Source organism: Mastomys coucha, unplaced genomic scaffold (genome assembly GCF_008632895.1).
Source record: "Mastomys coucha isolate ucsf_1 unplaced genomic scaffold, UCSF_Mcou_1 pScaffold17, whole genome shotgun sequence".
Lineage (NCBI taxonomy): Eukaryota > Metazoa > Chordata > Mammalia > Rodentia > Muridae > Mastomys > Mastomys coucha.
In genome coordinates this window covers 7654757-7661623 of record NW_022196899.1, presented here as the reverse complement: position 1 = coordinate 7661623, position 6867 = coordinate 7654757, and positions in this window count along the sequence as shown.

The window sequence follows — 6867 nt, the reverse complement described above, 5'->3', positions numbered from 1 at the left end:
TATTATTAAATTAGAAGTAAGTAATAGAAGCAAAACTGTGAATCTGAATATTATATATAAACAATTATTGTCTCAAAATGAAATCACAGAAATAGGGGGAAAATAGCTGTGAAAGCCCATAGGCAGGGAACTAGATAATGTACAGCTGAGTAATACTGTTACTTTGTGCTATATTTTCTGACAATCAAATGCTAGTTTATTGTTAAACATCCTTGACACTACATCGAGAATATTTGCAATTCTATAAGAAATTAAGGTACCAGAGAATTCTCTCAGGCATGTGCAGTGAGGAAGTTCTGCAACTCTCTCAGAAGACCTGAAGTCATTGTTATCACTTGCATTTTACTTCCTATTTTTTGAAAAAAATCATGGAAAGAAGTAAGTCAAAGGGAGCCTCCAGTTCATCATTTATTGGAAGCATATAAAGTTTGCCTTACTCATAAGGATGCTACTCTCTCCATTCATGTTTGTGAAATTTTTATTTAAAAACAAAAGTCAGAACTCCTAATATACTGCCTCATTTTGGGCCCCTCAAAACTTCTCTGATAATGCTTGCTTTGCTTAGCTAAATAAAGTACCACTTAAACTGTCTATATCTTATGATTAAATTCTCTACCTCAAAAATATGAGAATCCAAAGACTCCCAGTACTTTCATCTTAATTTGTGTGAAAGTGTAGTGTACAAAAAACAAAAAACAAAAAACAAACAAACAAAAAAAAACAGATTAGATGGGATCCAAATGAATGTAGTCTTCAATTGAAATTTATAATGGGTTGCATCAAAATTAAAAAGAATAATGTCAAAGCCATGACTACCCTGACAGGATAATGTGCACACATAGAATGCACTCTACCCCTGAGAGTGAATCTGTTTAAGACAAGAATAAATACATAGTTTTCAAATTAGAGTTAAATATACAAGCCAATTTCACAATACAGAGTATTTTGAAAGTACAAAGTAACTCTTGATATTCTCAGTGGTGTCTCATTAATGCTATATCTGCACCTCTCAACTTCTTCAAAATGTTTTGAATGTAGTTCATGAAATAAATAAAACTATATAGGAGAATGTTGACCTTTGTATTCATAAGGTACATGATGATTTTCAACAAAGTGACTAAAACATGAATGAATATGGATTTGATCAATAGGCATTCAAACACTTTTTACTTTACATTTTATTTTTTTGTTTGTTTGCTTTGGTTTGGTTTGGTTTGGTTTTTGTTTTTCGAGACAGGGTTTCTCTGTATAGCTCTGGCTGTCCTGGAACACACTCTGTAGACCAGGCTGGCCTCAAACTCAGAAATCCACACGCCTCTGTCTCCCAAGTGTTGGGACTAAAGGCATGCACCACCACTGCCCGGCACTTTACTTTACATTTTAAATGTACATGCCAGTTTCTGGAGACTCCAGTTATAGACCAGAGGCATTGAAGTTGTGTGTGTTTCTGAGGGTGGTATGAATACTTACAGTATAAGTACACACAAGGACAAAATCAAGGTTCAACATATCCTTGCTCTAGTTCTCTACTTCTGAAAATGTTTCCTTAATTTTTAAAAATTTAACACATGATATATAATTTAAAAGCATTGAAAAAAAACAGGTATATTTCCAACATGAAGATCTTTTGAGGATGGAACTCTATTCCATGCCATGAGTACCAGAGTGCGTTGATGCCTGAGCACGGTAGAACTTTCACATTTAGTGTCTTCATTAGGTACTGAAATGGTTTCAAAGCTTTTCTTCATCCAATTTATAGCTGAGGTGTTGTGTGAGCAAATAGCTCCAGTTCCATCATAGCACACAGTAAATGAAATCATATAAGCACAGATAGAATACCTGTGGACAGATTTTTCTGTCAGCATTTTAAGAGATTACTGATGGAAGAAATCTAAAAGGAGCTTAAGGAAAGCTAAGGAATGAAAGAAGATAGCTTTAATGGAAAGGAAAGCTGTCTCAATTTACTTTCTATGAATTAGTGAGTAACTGGAAACCTGTCAAAGTTAGGTAATTTCAAGACAGAAATTTCTCTCCTGGAATTTAAAAGCTGATATGCACATAAAATGGGTATGTTTCTCTACAGACACACTTTAAAGAAAGGAGTATGTGTAAGAAACCAGAATCAGGTCTTCTATGATGTTCATATAATATAGTTGGGCTGGAAGTAGTGATTAGCATTTACATGATAAACATAGATGGGGCTATTGTAGCTTTTTTATAAGAAGGGCCCAGGGAAAAGAAATTGGATGTTGAGCAGCATTTACAAATGAACTACAAAGTAAGCCTGAAAATGGTGATTTTACAATTCCTAAATGAAAGTTAGAATTCAGTCGTTTGCTGGGCCTGGTAGCACAACCTTTCATCCCAACATTAGTGAGGCTGGAAAACATAAATCTCTGTGGGGTAGCCATAGCAGACTTTCTGCCCAGGCACGGATATGTAGTAAGATCCTGTCTCTACAAATAAACAATCAAACACACAGAGATCTGTTGCAGTAAATCTCCAACCCAAATATGCCCTGACAGTGAAAACACAACTCAATTAGTACGAATACATGCTGTGTGCCTAGGTTGGGCAGATCTACCACCACACTACCATCTTCCCCATCTAAGAGACTCCTTAGAACTTGTGGTTTCTCCAGGCCATGTGCTTCTGCTCTGCTTTCCTTCCATCTTCTCATCTGTCCTCCATCGTCCTTTCTCCCTTTTCTTCTCTTCTACAACCTTCAGCTCCACCTTCCCCTCCTTCTCACCCAATCACCGGCTCTAGCTTTTATTTATAAATTAAGATCAGAAGAAAATTTACAAGAAATCATCTGAGTGCTGACTCATTCCTTGTTGGCAGCCCCTCATAGGAAAAATGGAATTAACATCAAATATAATTAGCCCCAGGGTTATCTGCAATACTTCCTTCCCCCTTTCTGTCCAATTAAAAGACTCTTTTTATCTCAAATATAATTGAACACAACTATTACCATTTTATAATTTATAAAGTACAAGAAATCTAACACCCAGTCCATCATCTTTGTTAATTAAATAGAACCTTTGTCATCTATCCTATCTTAAAAGACTTATAATTCTACACCTTACTCATGTCCTGGCTTTAGATTGTAGGCCATCTAAAAACCATTCTCTCAAAGCTATATTATCTTTCTCAATGCCAAACAGCTTGGTTGGCTTTGAGATTACCAGTCCTCAACCCTGTCAGAAATCCAAGAAAGACTAATATTACCTGAAAATATGAGAAGCCCAAAATATAGCCATCAAAACTTAACTAATTTATAGAGACTACTGACCACCTGGGCAGTAATTAAAAACGTTTGGAGCATAGGTCTTCAGCCTTCTGGCCAGGGTCATCTGACAGACCTTTGTAATGGAGACTTTTGAAGGATTGTTTACCCAGTCTTGGAAGAGATTACCAGGTGACTATTCCACATAGTGTGTCCTTTTTCTGGACAGTATTTTTTCTGCAGATGAAATGAGGAGGCAATTCTTGCCTAATGGCTCTCTCACCACAACTGGAGCAACTCCAATTGATGCTCAATTTCTTCTTTGAGTCCAAGAAATGGAAAACTGTCAGGAGCAGACTAGTCTCAACAAGTGAATAACTAACATTAAACGTCATGTTCTGTAGACTTTTGATGTTTTTTTGAAAACCAACTCGCTTCTCGGCCTTTTGGCTAAGATCAAGTGAAGTAATCTCTGTTACCTATTCTCAGCCATTTCTAATTAAAATAACTGAAAACAACACCTGAACAATAAACTCAGAGCCACGGATTTCCTATTTGGCCCTTAACTCACAGGCTTAAACATCTCAGATCTGTTTATAATAACAGCAATAGAAGGACTGGGTCTAAGCCCTGCACTTCAAAATATTTAGTATCAATAGAAGAATTTTATATCAATGAAGACCTTTGATGTTGCATCAAATTATGTACCATTTAAGAAATTATGGCTTCAGTTTAGTAACAGTTAAAGGTATTTCTACCAAATGAGATTATGGCTAAAGCAGCCATCCTGTTATACCATCTATCTGCTGTGCTCTCTATCTGGAGCTACAAACATTTATTTAATTAATACCTATTATAATATCTATCTGTTATGCTCTCTACCTGGAGCCACAGATTTCTATTAATTAATACCTGTTCATAGCAGCCAATTATCACTGTTCTCTCTGCTTGGAGTTAGTGACCAATATTCCATATCTAGTTCTGAACTGCTGGTGGAATGTCCCATCTTAAGTATCAAAAGGTTATATTTCTGGTCTGTAATTACCTGGTCTGGAGCCCTTTTGTACCTTTGTCTCCCGATTCTTTATTCACAGGGAGGAGCTGAGTGTAGAAAGACACGTGTTGCCTGTGTCCTTGTTTGGGGCTGGGGGAGGCAGGGTGCAGAGGGAAGGATATGGATAAGTGAACACAGAAAGGCTCTCTCCAGTGTAGATGCCTCTCTGCTGTTCTCTGTAGGCCCCCTCAAACCCAATCAGCTCTGAATCTATAGTGCTACAGCCTATATCTCTGCCCAAGCCCCATTCAGGGGTTGGGGGTGGGGGGTGGAGTGAATTTTTATCTCAGATTAGTTTAGTTCAAATCAATACATTGGGCACCATTTTGATGAATTAAATCTCCAGCCCAAATAATGCCTCAGCAATGAAAACAACTCAATAAATATGAATACATGCTGTGCACCTAGAGAGATCCAACATTTATTTTTCCAAAACTTCTTCATCCTGATCTGTTTTGATAATGTGATCTTCGAACTCTTTTCTCCAAAGTCATTTACAGAGAGTGATCAAGCCAGCTCAGTCAACATGTTCTCCAGGGCAGGAGTGAGGATTCAAAAGAAAAAAATCACAATTAGACGACACTGTAGCATGACCCCAGCCAGTTCTGAGGCTGAACCAGGTTTATTTTTTCCCAGCCTGCTTTTATATCACTTTAAGTGCATGCAAAATGATGAGATTAGTTCTGGGTCAAGGAAGAAGCAAGGCAATAAACAAAATCCTATAAAAAGCTTTCTAAGGGCTAGTCACAAAGACCAAGACAAAAGGACTGCCACATGAGCTTCAGTTGAGCCTGCTTGGGGCTTTGCATCAACTCAAATGTAAATGTTCCTAATCTGAGCCTATCTCCTGAGTCCTGGCTCAAAGTCAGATTCCTGCCTTGAGTTTATTTCTCTTGTTCTGGCCCATTGTCGAATTCCCACCAAGTTTCTAGAAAAGGCCCCAAGAAGTTCTCCACAAGATGGCAAGCTTCATAAATAACCTCCCAAATAGGTGATAATTTGCAACTGAAGAAATTGTTATGTCATTTAACTCTTTAAACCATGGTCTTATTTTTTAAGAGGATATAATAGAGATATGGTATAAATATACATGTGTGTATAAACATACATTCTCACATATGTACGTGCACATGAATATTAATATTAATTTAGAAAACTAGAAAAATACATTTTGTACTATATTTACAATTTCTTAAAACTAAATGTATTGGTTAAATGGATTTTAGAAAGTTACTTGTGTATGATTGTTATATCTTCTAAGGAGACAAGTGCTTTCAATTGCTTAAAAGCATCCCATCTTGCATACTAGAATATTATGAAAAGCATATTTAGAATTTTTCTTTTCTTTTTTTGATCCTTCTTTTCTTTTATTCTGTTTTCACTTTGCTCTTTTGATATATCAAATATCGATATTAATTTCTTTTCAGATATATGCAGAGCTTGGTTAAGTATGCAAATCAAAGACACAAAACAAACTATATATCTGAGGAAGTTCAGATGGGAAAACAAAATGTAAACAAGATTTCTCTTTCTAAAGGAGAAATTGAAGTGTAGGCTTATCCAATTTGTCCCAGTATATCCTGATTCAGGAAAACATTGTAGTTATTAGTGATAGATGTTCTGAGGGACCCTAAGGGGTTTTCCAGTCCCACATCCTCCTTGTAGCTTTCTCTCCCACCTGGGACCAAGACTAGGCCAAGTTCCATTCTCCACCCACAGGATTATTCTTGAGTAAAAAATTCTCAGAATGTACTGATACTCTGGAAAGTCCCAGGTAGAGTTCAAATGCTTGTTATGCTTGTTAGGCAATAGATTTAATGGTCAATATGCTTAGCCAATAAATTTGAACTGTAACCTTGTTGATGTAACCTGTGCCCCCCAAAAGTATACAAACTGTTTATAATAGCCATTTGGGGTAACCTTCTTGTCACTCATCTTAAGGGACCAATTGAAAGTAGACCAGACTGCGGGGGAAAATAAACCTTTGCTTTTACATCAAAATGTCTCACTTGGTGGCATCTCGAAATAAGTACCTCAGATGAAGGGTCAGGGTCTTACACTTCAAATATACCCCTGTGACAGGTCTTTACACATAAGGGGTATTATTCTACAGATTTATAATCAGGATAGTGATACTACTTCAGTTTAGCGCATGTAAGTTACTCCCCCAATAGTAGTTGATATATGATCACTGGCTTTCTTGAAGGAGCCAGCCTTGAAATGGAGAGCTGCTTTGTAATGTACATAACTGAGCAGTCTACATGAAGTGTTCCTCCTTGAATCGCACAGGGTCTGAAAGTTTTGTGGAATGCTCAATTGCACAGCATCACCAGTATCCTTTGGCAAAATACATTATGTCTTCCACTCTAATTCTTGGAAACTATTTGACTTTTAGACCTTTCTCTAAGTGTGAAAAACAAGGGTCTGATTTCACAAATGTAGTTTAAATTCTATAGTGTTTTCTCTGACAATTTCATACATGTGTATCTTGCAATATAATTTTATTTACTTCTACTTTTTTCCTTTTGACTTCCCTATGTTTCTTTAACGTGGCCATTCTAAATTCTCTCTCTCTCTCTCTCTC